General features: G+C 50.2%; 1 protein-coding gene across 7 annotated transcripts in view; it reads right to left on the bottom strand.

The window, feature by feature from the left end:
• The window catches only part of PIGN (phosphatidylinositol glycan anchor biosynthesis class N), a 372057-nt gene extending 359284 nt beyond the window's left edge, over window positions 1-12773 (bottom strand). For 4 of the 7 annotated variants that reach the window (XR_012847699.1, XM_075826729.1, XM_075826732.1 and 1 more), the window contains exon 1: window positions 12674-12772. The gene's annotated coding sequence lies outside the window, so the exon portion shown is untranslated. Of the gene's footprint in view, window positions 1-12541; window positions 12562-12673 lie in introns of all 7 variants that reach the window. The other 3 variants (XM_075826730.1, XM_075826731.1, XM_075826735.1) reach the window with 2 other exon arrangements.
• Between the last annotated feature and the right edge of the window lie 3262 nt (window positions 12774-16035).

Raw genomic sequence — 16035 nt, 5'->3', positions numbered from 1 at the left:
GTGTGTGTGTGTGTGTGTGTGTGTGTGTGTGTGTGACGAATCTCAGGAGAACGTTAACTCTCTGACTGCATTGTGCCAACTGTAAAGTTTGGTGGAGTAGGGATAATGCTATCGGGTTGTTTTTCAGGGTTTGGCCTAGGCCCCTTAGTTCCAGTGAAGGGAAATCTTAATGCTTCAGTACACCAAGACATTTTGGAGAATAGTGGGCTTCCAACTTTGTGGGAATGGCTTGGGAAAGGTCTTTTTCTGTTCCAGCAGGACTGTGCCCCAGTGCAAAAAGCAAGGTCCATGAAGGCATGGTTGGCTGAGTTTGATGTGGAAGAACTTGATAGGCCACACAGAGCCCTGTTTTAGTTCATCCCATCGAACACCTTTGGCATGAACTAAAACAGAGATTGGAAGCCAGGACCTCTTGTCTAAAAACTCCAAAATCTTGTAGAAAGCCTTTCCAGAGGAGTGGAACCTGTTTTAGCTGCAAACGGTAGAGCAAATTCATATTAATGATCTATGGATTTAGAATGGGTTGTCATAAAAGCTGTAGCTGCCCCAATACCTTTGTCCATTATACAGTATATATGTATTTTTTTTAATATTATATAGGCTCAGATTGACCCACCGGGGAGCCGGTGATTCTCAGGTGGGCCCCTGAGCCGAGTACTGGGCTTCCCTCCCTCAGCCACTCTCGGTTGCTTATGCATCCATATAGTAAACTGGGTAGTTTATTTATTATACCACCCAATTTATTATATAGATACATAGCTGGCTTGTCGGCAGAGCCCATCTTCTTCCTCCATGGGGCCCGCCTCCTTAACATGGCCCCCAGGCACGCCAGTGCCACAGACGGAGGGTGTTTGCATGGCGCTTGGACGCAGATAGGCTGAAGGAGGCCTGATGAGTGCTTTGCTCAGCCCCGTTCCCACGGCGAACTAAGTAAAATAATAAAAATATCGCTTAAGTGGCGCAAATAACATGTGGGGCACTAAGACATGATTACTGTTTAAGGGGCTCTAAGGGGACATCATTACTCTGTACGGGGCACCAATGGGGCAGTATTACTGTAGGGAGCTCAATTACAGAAAAAAGGAATTGACCTGACGCTACTTTTTTACGCGACGCGTTTTTTAAACATTGGGAAGCTTAAATAATTGTCAACAGGGTAGCTTGCATGCTACACTGCTTACGTAACTGACATTCACTACTATGTGAGTTACGGAAACAGCGTAGCTCAGCGGTTTCAGATTATTTAAGCTTCCCAATGTTTAAAAAACGCATCACGTAAAAAAAGAAGCGTTTTCGGAACTTCCATACAGTCAGGAAGTTGCCGGGAGGCAGATGAAGCAGAAGGTAGAACGGGGTCTATGGGGCCTCGTTCTGGCGATAGGTGCGAGTCCCAGAGCTTGGACCCACATCTATCTGTCATTTATGACATATCCTGTGGATATGTCATAAATGTCCCTGATGGGAAAAAACTCATGCTTCGCATCCATGCTCTCCCCCCCCCCAATCAAATTCACTTGAAGGAGACGGAGCTGCAGTGCCAGGCACAAGTGCCAATACGGAGCAGCCACAGTGCTTGTGTAAACAATAAAGGGGACGCAGTGAACACCGACCAAACATTGATGGCCTACCCTAGCATAGCCCATTAAAATCCCAAAGAAAGGAATAACTCACTCTGACAAATGGCACACGAAGAGCAGTGCACAAAACAGTTGTGTTTGGCATAATGTGCATGTGCAAGAGGCCTAGAAATGAACAGGTAATATCAGTGGCGTAACTACCGCCGTAGCAGCAGTAGCGGCTGAGGGGGCCCGTGTCGCCCGCCGGCACGGGCCCCCACCATGGCCGGAGGCTCCGCTAGCAGCCGGTATGGCTGCTACAGCGGGACGCCACTGAACACTACGGCAGAGCAGGGAGGTATCTCCCCGCTCTGCCATTAACTGGTTCCCGGCCGCTGGCTGTATTTTTACGGCCAGCGGTCAGGGACGGGTCCTTAAAACCCGAGCCATAGACTTTCTACGGCTCGGGTTTTAACTTGCTGCCCGCGCGATCGGGCAGCTGAATGTCGGGTCTCCGGCTGTCAGTGACTGCCGGGGACCCTGAGGAGAGGATAGAAGCAGCTTTCGCTGCTTCTGTCTTCTCTGATCACTTGTACACAGCGCTGAATGCGCGCTGTGTACAGGAATAGAGACAGCAGCAGCGGCGCTGTCTCTATTCCTCCCGGTGATCATGTGACTGGTCACATGATCGCCGGGTGCCGTTAGTGGCAGGCTACTGCTGGGTCTTACTAGACCCAGCACAACCCTATTAGTGCCAATCGTCACTGTGAGAGGGCTGATTTCCCCTGTAACTGGGTCTGCTGTGCAGCTCCAGTTACAGTGGAAAAACATGGTGTAAGGCCTCATGCACACGACCGTAAAAACTCCCGTTATTACGGGTCGTAATCACGACCCGTAATAACGGGCTCATAGACTTCTATTGGCGACGGGTGCCTTCCCGTTTTCTCACGGAAGGTGCCCGTGCCGTTGAAAAAGATAGAACATGTCCTATTTCAGGCCGTAATAACGGCACGGACAGTCCATAGAAGTCTATGGAGCTCTCGTAATAACGGGTGGCTACATGTGTGCACCCGTCATTACGGCAGCGTTGCTAAGCGACGTCAGTAAATAGTCACTGTCCAGGGAGCTGAAAGAGTTAACTGATCGGCAGTAACTCTTTCAGCACCCTGGACAGTGACTACCGATCAGTATAAACCTGTAAAAAATAAAAATAAAAGATGTTCATACTTACCGACAACTTCCTGCTTCCTCCAGTCCGGTCTCCCGCCCGTTGCCTTGGTGACGCGTCCCTCTCGACATCCGGCCCGACGTCCTGGATGACGTTTCAGGCCATGTGATCGCTGCAGCCAATCACAGGTCAATCACAGGCTGCAGCGGTCACATGGACTGCCGCGTCATCCAGGGATGTCGGGCTGGATGTGAAGAGAGGGACGCGTCACCAAGACAACGGCCGGTAAGTATGAATTTCTTTAACTTTTATTACAGAAAAGGCTGTCCCTTCTCTCTATCCTGCACTGATAGCTGCCGATTAGTGCAGTGGTATTTTGCCGCCAAAAACGTGCTCGTAAAATACGGGTGGAATACGTGTGACACCGGACCCATATTTACGAGCACGGGTTCGTAAATACTGGTGCAAAACGGGTGGAATACGTGTGACACCGGACCCGTATTTACGCCAGTATTTACGGGTGGGAAAAATACGGTCGTGTGCATGAGGCCTAAAAGAAAGAAAAAATATATATAAAGTTCCCCAAAGGTCTTCTTTGACCATTGGGGGACAGACCATAGTAATAAAAAATAATAAAGTAAAGTGCAAAAAAATTTTAAATAATAAATACACATAAAATACCCACCCCCCGAAAAAAAAAAACGTTCCCCCCCGCCAATCATTGTTGTAACGCTAGCGCTGACCCAATTACCCTAATATAGACATGTAATATATTCAAATTTACGGTAGACAATGACGATCACAAATAAAAGGTCTATTTTAGGGTAAAACTATGTTATTACCCAAAAAAAAAAATAGCTGAAATGTAAAAAAAGCTTATTTTTTTACTATTATTTTCAAACTTTATGAATAAAAATTCTAAAATAGCAAAAAAGGTGTGTATAAAAACGATAAAAAATGAAACCTGCATGGTCTACGGAAAAACGTCGCAAAAATCACGTCGTTAGCCCAACAAATAAAAAAGTTATAGCCATTTAACTAAAACGTGCTAAAAATGGCTAAACGGTGTCTGGTCCTGAAGGCGCAAAATAGAGCAAAAGACATGTATCCCCCCCCCCCCTCTCCACAGGATCTCCACAGGACAAGGGATACATGTGTGATCGCTGGCATTGATAGGGAGAACGGGGGACTGAAAGTCCCCTGAACTTCTCCATCACAAACTTGGACTTCCGGGGTCTGTGTCGGCAGCTCCGTAGAAATGAATGGAGCGCCGGTCGTGCTTGTGCGCATGCGTGACCAGCGCTCCTTTCATTTTTATTGAGCTGCGCAGACGCCGGAAGTCCGAGGTTTGTGATGGAGAACTTCAGGGGACTTTCAGTCCCCCGTTCTCCCTATCGCTGCCAGCGATCGCACATGTATGGCGTGCCCTACAGAGGGGGGGGGCTGTATGGCGTGCCCTACAGAGGGGGGGGGGCTGTATGGCGTGCCCTACAGAGGGGGGGGGCTGTATGGCGTGCCCTACAGAGGGGGGGGGCTGTATGGCGTGCCCTACAGAGGGGGGGGGCTGTATGGCGTGCCCTACAGAGGGGGGGGGGGCTGTATGGCGTGCCCTACAGAGGGGGGGGGGCTGTATGGCGTGCCCTACAGAGGGGGGGGCTGTATGGCGTGCCCTACAGAGGGGGGGGGCTGTATGGCGTGCCCTACAGAGGGGGGGGGCTCTGTATGGCGTGCCCTACAGAGGGGGGGGCTGTATGGCGTGCCCTACAGAGGGGGGGGGCTGTATGGCGTGCCCTACAGAGGGGGGGGCTGTATGGCGTGCCCTACAGAGGGGGGGGCTGTATGGCGTGCCCTACAGAGGGGGGGCTGTATGCGTGCCCTACAGAGGGGGGGGGCTGTATGGCGTGCCCTACAGAGGGGGGGGGCTGTATGGCGTGCCCTACAGAGGGGGGGGGCTGTATGGCGTGCCCTACAGAGGGGGGGGGCTGTATGGCGTGCCCTACAGAGGGGGGGGGCTGTATGGCGTGCCCTACAGAGGGGGGGGGCTGTATGGCGTGCCCTACAGAGGGGGGGGGCTGTATGCGTTCCCTACAGAGGGGGGGGGCTGTATGGCGTTCCCTACAGAGGGGGGGGCTGTATGGCGTTCCCTACAGAGGGGGGGGCTGTATGGCGTTCTCTACAGAGGGGGGGGCTGTATGGCGTTCTCTACAGAGGGGGGGGCTGTATGGCGTTCTCTACAGAGGGGGGGGCTGTATGGCGTTCTCTACAGAGGGGGGGGCTGTATGGCGTTCTCTACAGAGGGGCTGTATGGCGTTCTCTACAGAGGGGCTGTATGGCGTTCTCTACAGGGGGGCTGTATGGCGTTCTCTACAGGGGGGCTGTATGGCGTTCTCTACAGAGGGGCTGTATGGCGTTCTCTACAGGGGGGCTGTATGGCGTTCTCTACAGGGGGCTGTATGGCGTTCTCTACAGGGGGCTGTATGGCGTTCTCTACAGGGGGCTGTATGGCGTTCTCTACAGGGGGCTGTATGGCGTTCTCTACAGGGGGCTGTATGGCGTTCTCTACAGGGGGCTGTATGGCGTTCTCTACAGGGGGCTGTATGGCGTTCTCTACAGGGGGCTGTATGGCGTTCTCTTACAGGGGGCTGTATGGCGTTCTCTACAGGGCCTGTATGGCGTTCTCTACAGGGGGCTGTATGGCGTTCTCTACAGGGGGCTGTATGGCGTTCTCTACAGGGGGCTGTATGGCTTTCTCTACAGTTATGGCGTTCTCTACAGGGGGCTGTATGGCGTTCTCTACAGGGGGCTGTATGGCGTTCTCTACAGGGGGCTGTATGGCGTTCTCTACAGGGGGCTGTATGGCGTTCTCTACAGGGGGCTGTATGGCGTTCTCTACAGGGGGCTGTATGGCGTTCTCTACAGGGGGCTGTATGGCGTTCTCTACAGGGGGCTGTATGGCGTTCTCTACAGGGGGCTGTATGGCGTTCTCTACAGGGGGCTGTATGGCGTTCTCTACAGGGGGCTGTATGGCGTTCTCTACAGGGGGCTGTATGGCGTTCTCTACAGGGGGCTGTATGGCGTTCTCTACAGGGGGCTGTATGGCGTTCTCTACAGGGGGCTGTATGGCGTTCTCTACGGGGGCTGTATGGCGTTCTCTACAGGGGGCTGTATGGCGTTCTCTACAGGGGGCTGTATGGCGTTCTCTACAGGGGGCTGTATGGCGTTCTCTACAGGGGGCTGTATGGCGTTCTCTACAGGGGGCTGTATGGCGTTCTCTACAGGGGGCTGTATGGCGTTCTCTACAGGGGGCTGTATGGCGTTCTCTACAGGGGGCTGTATGGCGTTCTCTACAGGGGGCTGTATGGCGTTCTCTACAGGGGGCTGTATGGCGTTCTCTACAGGGGGCTGTATGGCGTTCTCTACAGGGGGCTGTATGGCGTTCTCTACAGGGGGCTGTATGGCGTTCTCTACAGGGGGCTGTATGGCGTTCTCTACAGGGGGCTGTATGGCGTTCTCTACAGGGGGCTGTATGGCGTTCTCTACAGGGGGCTGTATGGCGTTCTCTACAGGGGGCTGTATGGCGTTCTCTACAGGGGGCTGTATGGCGTTCTCTACAGGGGGCTGTATGGCGTTCTCTACAGGGGGCTGTATGGCGTTCTCTACAGGGGGCTGTATGGCGTTCTCTACAGGGGGCTGTATGGCGTTCTCTACAGGGGGCTGTATGGCGTTCTCTACAGGGGGCTGTATGGCGTTCTCTACAGGGGGCTGTATGGCGTTCTCTACAGGGGGCTGTATGGCGTTCTCTACAGGGGGCTGTATGGCGTTCTCTACAGGGGGCTGTATGGCGTTCTCTACAGGGGGCTGTATGGCGTTCTCTACAGGGGGCTGTATGGCGTTCTCTACAGGGGGCTGTATGGCGTTCTCTACAGGGGGCTGTATGGCGTTCTCTACAGGGGGCTGTATGGCGTTCTCTACAGGGGGCTGTATGGCGTTCTCTACAGGGGGCTGTATGGCGTTCTCTACAGGGGGCTGTATGGCGTTCTCTACAGGGGGCTGTATGGCGTTCTCTACAGGGGGCTGTATGGCGTTCTCTACAGGGGGCTGTATGGCGTTCTCTACAGGGGGCTGTATGGCGTTCTCTACAGGGGGCTGTATGGCGTTCTCTACAGGGGGCTGTATGGCGTTCTCTACAGGGGGCTGTATGGCGTTCTCTACAGGGGGCTGTATGGCGTTCTCTACAGGGGGCTGTATGGCGTTCTCTACAGGGGGCTGTATGGCGTTCTCTACAGGGGGCTGTATGGCGTTCTCTACAGGGGGCTGTATGGCGTTCTCTACAGGGGGCTGTATGGCGTTCTCTACAGGGGGCTGTATGGCGTTCTCTACAGGGGGCTGTATGGCGTTCTCTACAGGGGGCTGTATGGCGTTCTCTACAGGGGGCTGTATGGCGTTCTCTACAGGGGGCTGTATGGCGTTCTCTACAGGGGGCTGTATGGCGTTCTCTACAGGGGGCTGTATGGCGTTCTCTACAGGGGGCTGTATGGCGTTCTCTACAGGGGGCTGTATGGCGTTCTCTACAGGGGGCTGTATGGCGTTCTCTACAGGGGGCTGTATGGCGTTCTCTACAGGGGGCTGTATGGCGTTCTCTACAGGGGGCTGTATGGCGTTCTCTACAGGGGGCTGTATGGCGTTCTCTACAGGGGGCTGTATGGCGTTCTCTACAGGGGGCTGTATGGCGTTCTCTACAGGGGGCTGTATGGCGTTCTCTACAGGGGGCTGTATGGCGTTCTCTACAGGGGGCTGTATGGCGTTCTCTACAGGGGGCTGTATGGCGTTCTCTACAGGGGGCTGTATGGCGTTCTCTACAGGGGGCTGTATGGCGTTCTCTACAGGGGGCTGTATGGCGTTCTCTACAGGGGGCTGTATGGCGTTCTCTACAGGGGGCTGTATGGCGTTCTCTACAGGGGGCTGTATGGCGTTCTCTACAGGGGGCTGTATGGCGTTCTCTACAGGGGGCTGTATGGCGTTCTCTACAGGGGGCTGTATGGCGTTCTCTACAGGGGGCTGTATGGCGTTCTCTACAGGGGGCTGTATGGCGTTCTCTACAGGGGGCTGTATGGCGTTCTCTACAGGGGGCTGTATGGCGTTCTCTACAGGGGGCTGTATGGCGTTCTCTACAGGGGGCTGTATGGCGTTCTCTACAGGGGGCTGTATGGCGTTCTCTACAGGGGGCTGTATGGCGTTCTCTACAGGGGGCTGTATGGCGTTCTCTACAGGGGGCTGTATGGCGTTCTCTACAGGGGGCTGTATGGCGTTCTCTACAGGGGGCTGTATGGCGTTCTCTACAGGGGGCTGTATGGCGTTCTCTACAGGGGGCTGTATGGCGTTCTCTACAGGGGGCTGTATGGCGTTCTCTACAGGGGGCTGTATGGCGTTCTCTACAGGGGGCTGTATGGCGTTCTCTACAGGGGGCTGTATGGCGTTCTCTACAGGGGGCTGTATGGCGTTCTCTACAGGGGGCTGTATGGCGTTCTCTACAGGGGGCTGTATGGCGTTCTCTACAGGGGGCTGTATGGCGTTCTCTACAGGGGGCTGTATGGCGTTCTCTACAGGGGGCTGTATGGCGTTCTCTACAGGGGGCTGTATGGCGTTCTCTACAGGGGGCTGTATGGCGTTCTCTACAGGGGGCTGTATGGCGTTCTCTACAGGGGGCTGTATGGCGTTCTCTACAGGGGGCTGTATGGCGTTCTCTACAGGGGGCTGTATGGCGTTCTCTACAGGGGGCTGTATGGCGTTCTCTACAGGGGGCTGTATGGCGTTCTCTACAGGGGGCTGTATGGCGTTCTCTACAGGGGGCTGTATGGCGTTCTCTACAGGGGGCTGTATGGCGTTCTCTACAGGGGGCTGTATGGCGTTCTCTACAGGGGGCTGTATGGCGTTCTCTACAGGGGGCTGTATGGCGTTCTCTACAGAGGGCTGTATGGCGTTCTCTACAGGGGGCTGTATGGCGTTCTCTACAGAGGGGGGGCTGTATGGCGTTCTCTACAGAGGGGGGGCTGTATGGCGTTCTCTACAGAGGGGGGGCTGTATGGCGTTCTCTACAGAGGGGGGGCTGTATGGCGTTCTCTACAGAGGGGGGGGCTGTAAAAAAGGCACTATCTACAAGGGGGGGGGGGGTGTGTGACACCCAGGGGAGGGGGGGCCCCAGTCAAAAGTTTGCTATGGGGCCCAGTCTTTCCTAGTTACGCCCCTGGGTAATATTTACACATAGATTTACATTCGGCCCCCAGAGTCAATTCTCCTTGGCGGGGGGACCTAGGCACCCCAGACTGACACTGATATCACTGCGTAAGAAAAACACCACATCAAAAATGCATTGTGTTAATAAGAATCAACACTTTCCTAGTCATTCACAGCCAACATCTGAGGGCTGCATTTCTGCACACACAAAAAACATGAAAACTGTCTTACAGAAAACCCGTCAACAATAATGATTCAATTTTAGCTTCCTAAACTGCTGTGGAAAACTAAAAGCTGCACAGTAATTGATAGTTAGGCTGGGTTCACACTGAGTTTTTTGCAGGAGGAAAATCTGCCCCAAAATTCCGTTTGAGGCAGATTTTCCTCTGCCTGCACGCCGATTTTCGCTGCGTTTTTCACCAGCGGCCATTGAGCACCGCAGGCATAAAACGCCGCGAAATATGCTTGATGTTACATAGTTTGTACGGTTGAAAAAAGACATGTCCATCAAGTTCAACCAAGGGATGGGAAAGGGGGAAGTTAAAAATTTCTACACATAGGAGTTAATATTTTTTTGTTCTAGGAAATTATCTAACCCTTTTTTAAAGCCATCCACTGTCCCTGCTGTGACCAGCTCCTGCGGTAGGCTATTCCATAGATTCACAGTTCTCACAGTAAAGAATGCTTTTCGCCATTTCAGGTTGAACCTTTTTTTCTCCAGACGGAGGGAGTGCCCCCTTATTTTTTGAGGGGGTTTTACATGGAACAGGATTTCACCATATTTTTTGTATGTGCCATTAATATATTTATATAAATTAATCATGTCCCCCATGAGTCGTCTTTTTTCAAGGCTAAATAGGTTTAGTTCTTTTAATCTTTCCTCATAACTTAGATTCTCCATGCCCCTTATTAGCTTCGTTGCTCTTCTTTGTATTTTTTCCAACTCCAGGGTATCCTTTCTATGAACTGGAGCCCAGAACTGAACTGCATATTCTAGATGAGGCCTCACTAATGCTTTGTAAAGTGGCAATATTACATCCCTGTCCCGCGAGTCCATGCCTCTTGATACACGACAATATTTTACTGGCCTTTGAAGCAGCTGATTGACACTGCATGCTGTTATTTAGTTTATGATTTACAAGTACACCCAGATCCTTCTCAACAAGTGACTCCCCCAGTATAGCTCCCCCTAGGACATATGATGCATGCAGGTTGTTCGTACCCAGGTGCATAACTTTACATTTATCTACATTAAACTTCATCTGCCAAGTGGACGCCCAAACACTTAGTTTGTTTAAATCTGCCTGCAATTACAAAAAACATCTTCCATAGTCTGAACTATATTGCATAGCTTGGTGTCATCTGCAAAAATAGAAATAGTGCTATTAATCCCATCCTCTATATCATTAATAAATAAGTTGAATAATAGTGGTCCCAGCACAGAACCCTGGGGTACACCACTTATTACCGGGGACCATTCAGAGTAGGAATCATTGACCATAACTCTCTGGATACGGTCCTTGAGCCAATTCTCAATCCAATTACAAACTATACTTTCTAAACCTATAGTCCTTAATTTACCCATTAGACGTCTATGGGGGACAGTGTCAAATGCCTTTGCAAAGTCCAAAAACACTATATCCACAGCGGCCCCTCTGTCTAGGCTTCTGCTCACCTCTTCATAAAAACAAATCAGGTTGGTTTGACAGCTTCTGTTCTTTGTAAAACCGTGCTGGCTATCACTTATAATACTATTTATTGTCACATAATTCTTTATATAGTCCCTCAAACATTTGATTTGATTTTGAGTTGATGTTAAGCTTACTGGTCTATAATTACCCGGCGAAGACCTAGAGCCCTTTTTGAAAATAGGCACCACATTTGCCCTGCGCCAGTCCCTTGGCACTATACCAGTCATGAGAGACTCTCTAAATATTATGAAGAGGGGGACAGAAATAACTGAACTAAGCTCCTTAAGAACTCTAGGGTGTAACCCATCTGGTCCCGGGGCCTTGTGTACATTTATTTTATTTAGCTTGCACCATATCTACATTCATCCAATTCAGTATATCAACTGATATATTAACAGCACCGGCAGCGGCTACATCAGCTGCTCCTTCTTCTGTTGTATATACAGAGCGGAAGAACCCATTTAGTAACTCTGCCTTCTCTTGATCCCCTGTGACCAACTTCCCATTACCACTATCTAAGGGTCCTACATGTTCAGACCTTGGCTTTTTTGCATTTATATGCTTGAAGAATTTTTTAGGATTTGTTTTACTATCCTTGGCCACCTGCCTTTCATTTTGTATTTTTGCTGATTTTATTATCTTTTTACAGATTTTATTAAGCTCTTTAATGGGAGGTCAGAGGCGTAATCGTGCGAAGATAGGGCATGACCCGTCTTTCTCCCGCGAGTCGGTAAAACTGGCTCGCGGGAGAAAACCGCCCCCGCCTCCCAATGAAATCAATGGGAGGCATTTTCTGCGAGTTTTGCGGAGCGGTTTCCGCGCCAAAAAACACTGTGTGAACCCAGCCTTATAGGCGACAACGCCGGTTTTTCGGTTAGTTTTGATAAATGAGTTTGACAGTGTGTGAATTCAGGAATAGGGGCATAGTTATAGGATGTGCTGAGGTAGCAGTTGCACCTGGGCCCTAGTCCAGGAAGGGGCCCAAAAGGCCCCTGCCACATAAGAAGATACCAGGATTGTAAATGGTACGTGGAGAGGGTTTTTGCAGATTTTGCATTGGAACCAGTAGCTTCAAGTTATGCCTCTATTCAACAACATAGAGACAGAAATACAGTTCCAAGAAAAAATGAACCCTTTGGAATTACCGGGATTTCTGCATTAATAAAATGTGGCGTGATTGTGATCTAAGTCACAATTATAGACAAACAATCTAACACACAAACAGTTGTACTGTTAGGCCTTATTAACAGGAGCGTTGCGCTTCTCGGACGTGAAAAACTGTTGTTTTTCACGTCCGAGGTGCATCCTTGCTTGGCGCTGCGGGACGCGATGTCTCGTACCCCCCATAGATGAGAGTCTATGGAGCGATGCGTGAAAAGAACGGACTTGTCCTATTTCCCCATTACCTCAACTGAAGAGACGTTGGGTGATGCAACAAGACAATGACCGGAAGCTCACAAGTAAATCAACTAAAGAATGGTTAAAAAAGGATGTTTGTCTTCAAATGGTCAAATCAGAATCCTGACCTTAACCCTATCGAGATGATGTGGCGAGACCAGAAGAGGGCTGTGCACTGAAGACATCCCAGAAATATTTGCAGGGAGGAACAATCTAAAATTCCTCCTCCACTTTGTGTAAATCCTATTAGCAGCTTCCAGAAGTGTTTGCTGGAGGGGATTTCTGCAGCTTATTAAATTCAGGGGTTCACTTACTTTTTCTCTGCACTGTGGAGGTTTACTCAACATAAGCATGTGCAGTACAACTATTTGTGAGTTATTAGTTTAGTTAGAGTGTGTTTGTCTATAACAGTGAGTTAGATCATAATAATAATAATACCACATTTTATTAGTAATCAATGCAAAAGTTTAGGTCATTCCAAAGGGTTCACTTACTTATACTTGCAACTGTATATCTGTAGAGACAAGATGAAAAAGAAGAGAGATGATAATGATGCAGAGTAAGAGATGAAAGAAATTAGAGTTCAAGTTACGCGCCTGTTACTAGGTCCAAATATCTCCACTCACCCTCATTTGCTCAGATGCAGCTTTCAAACTGCTTCTCCTGTCATGTTCTCTGTTGCTTCCTGGTCGCTCCCTGATTTGCTCATGAAGTAGAGCATGCAGGGAGCCGTAGTTTCCACTAGTGTTTTTCTGATGCAGATACATGTTATAGTCTAGTGGGCAAAAGGACCTTTGATGATGTCATGACCATGTGATCAGTCACATGTGTGGGAGGAGTCAGATCTAATTCTTTGCTGCTGGAGGAGTTCATGCAGTTCTTGATATGAAAATGTCATCATGAGAAGATAATAGAGATGTGTGTTTCATGATCCTGAGAAACACGCCTGTGGTGCCTACACATAGAGCTCTGCACTGTATTCTTTACACACACACACACACACACACACACACACACACACACACACACACACACACACACACACACACACACACACACACACACACACACACACACACACACACACACTATACCTTACACATACACACCTCTGCACTGTATACCTTACACACACACACAGCTCTGCACTATATACCTTACACACACACTTCTGCACTGTATACCTTACACACACACACACAGCTCTGCACTATATACCTTACACACACACTTCTGCACTGTTTTCTTTACACACACAGCTCTGCACTGTATACCAGACACAGCTCTGCACTGTATTCTTTACACACTCATCTCTGCACCGTATTCTTTACACACAGCTCAGCACTGTATACCTTACACACACACACACACACACACACAGCTCTGCACTACACACACACAACTGCACTGTATGCATTACACACACAACTACACTGTATGCATTACACACACAACTCTGCACTGTATGCATTACACACAACTCTGCACTGTATGCATTACACACAACTCTGCACTGTATGCATTACACACAACTCTGCAATGTATGCGTTACACACACAACTCTACACTGTATGCATTACACACGCACCTCTGCACTTTATGCATTACACACACAACTCTGCACTGTATGCATTACACACAACTCTGCACTGTATGCTTTACACACACGACTCTACACTGTATGCTTTACACACAACTGCGCTGTATGCTTTACACACACAACTCTGCACTGTATGCATTACACACACATCTCTGCACTGTATGCTTTACACACACCTCTGCACTGTGTGCATTACACACACCTCTGTACTGTAATCATAACACACCTCTGCACTCTATGCATTACACACACACCTCTGCACTATATGCTTTACACACACCTCTGCACTCTATGCATTACACACACCTCTGCACTGTAATCATTACACACACACACACACCTCTGCACTGTATGCATTACACACAGAGCTCTGCACTGTATGCATTACACACACAACTCTGCACTGTATACATTACACACACAACTCTGCACTGTATGCATTACACACAACTCTACACTCTATGCATTACACACAGCTCTGCACTGTATTCATTACACACACTACTCTGCACTGTATGCATTACACACACCGCTCTGCACTGTATGCATTACACACATAACTGCACTGTATGCATTACACACAGCTCTGCACTTTATGCATTACACACACAACTCTGCACTGTATGCATTTCAGACAACTCTGCACTGTATGCATTAGACACACCTCTGCACTATATGCATTACACACACAACTCTTCACTGTAAGCATTACACACACACATCTGCACTGTATGCATTACACACACCTCTGCACTGTATGCATTACACACACAACTCTGCACTGTATGAAGTACACACATCTCTGCACTGTATGCATTACACTCACAACTCTGCACTGTATGCATTAGGCTGGATTCACACGAGCATGTTCGGTCCGTAATGGACGGAACGTATTTCGGCTGCAAGTCCCTGGCCGAACACACTGCAGAAGTAGGCACAGGGACGGAGATGGGTGAGGGACCTGGTACCCTGGGACAAGACAGCCCCCACTCCCACCTCGGACGCGTCAACCTCCACGATAAATGGCTCCATTTGGTTGGGCTGAACCAGCATCGGGGCCAAGCTAAAGCACTTCTTAAGGACCTCAAAAGCCTGGACGGCCTCAGGAGGCCATCATGGGGGAGTCAGAGGAGAAAACACAAAAACGTTCAAGTTGTCGTTCCCTGAGACGTCGGTCAAGTCGTACCGCTAAAGCCATAACCTGGTCTAGGGAGTCAGAAGAGGGATAGCTAACTAGCAGGTCTTTCAGAGCGTTCGACAGACCCAACCTAAACTGGCACCTTAAGGCAGGGTCATTCCAACGAGAAGCTACGCACCACTTCCTAAAGTCAGAACAATACTCCTCAACAGGTCTCTTACCCTGACGTAAGGTCACCAGCTGACTCTCGGCAAAGGCAGTCTTGTCAGACTCGTCATAAATGAGTCCGAGAGCAGAAAAGAAAAGACCAACGGAGGAAAGTTCTGGGGCGTCAGGAGCCAAGGAGAAGGCCCATTCTTGGGGCCCTTCCTGGAGCCGGGACATAATTATACCCACCCGCTGGCTCTCAGAACCTGAGGAGTGGGGCTTTAATCGAAAATAGAGCCTACAACTCTCCCGAAAGAAGAGAAAAGTCTTCCGGTCCCCTGAGAACCGGTCAGGCAACTTGAGGTGGGGTTCGAGAGGTGAGGTGAGGGGCACTACCATGGTAGCATCAGGCTGGTTGACCCTCTGAGCCAGGGCCTGGAACTGTAGGGAGAGACCCTGCATTTGCTGAGTCAGGGTCTCAAGGGGGTCCATAGTAGTGTCAGGGACCAGGGTAGACTAGGTATATGGGCAAGGAGGAACAGGAAAGGCAGGTATAAATAGACAGAGGGCGGGAGCTAGCTCCGTCTGGCCAGGCTGTGATAGGCTCTCCCACTCCTAAGCCTGCCATCCTGAGTGGTGGAAGATGGAGTCAGTCTCACAGACATAGAAGCAGGTGCAGACTGATTACCTATGGGTGTAGACACAGAAGCTGTGCCTGGCAGATCCTTTACAGTACCCCCCTCTTATGAGGGGCCACCGGACCCTTTCTAGGTGGACCTGATTTATTGGGGAAACGAAGGTGGAACCTCCTGACCAATACACCAGCGTGAACATGCCGGGCGGGTACCCAAGTCCTCTCCTCAGGCCCGTATCCTCCAATGGACCAGGTACTGGAGGGAGCCTTGGACCATCTTGCTGTCCACAATCTTGGCCACCTCAAATTCTACCCCCTCAGGGGTGAGAACGGGGACAGGAGGTTTCCTCGAGGGAGCCAAGGACGGGGAGCAGCGTTTAAGGAGGGAGGCATGAAACACGTCGTGTACTCGAAAAGATGGGTGCAACTCCAGTCGGAAGGAGACAGGATTGAGGACTTCAATGACCTT

The sequence above is a fragment of the Rhinoderma darwinii genome, chromosome 5 (assembly GCF_050947455.1).
Source record: "Rhinoderma darwinii isolate aRhiDar2 chromosome 5, aRhiDar2.hap1, whole genome shotgun sequence".
NCBI classification, from domain to species: Eukaryota; Metazoa; Chordata; class Amphibia; order Anura; family Rhinodermatidae; genus Rhinoderma; species Rhinoderma darwinii.
This window is presented reverse-complemented; position numbering and strand designations above follow the sequence as displayed.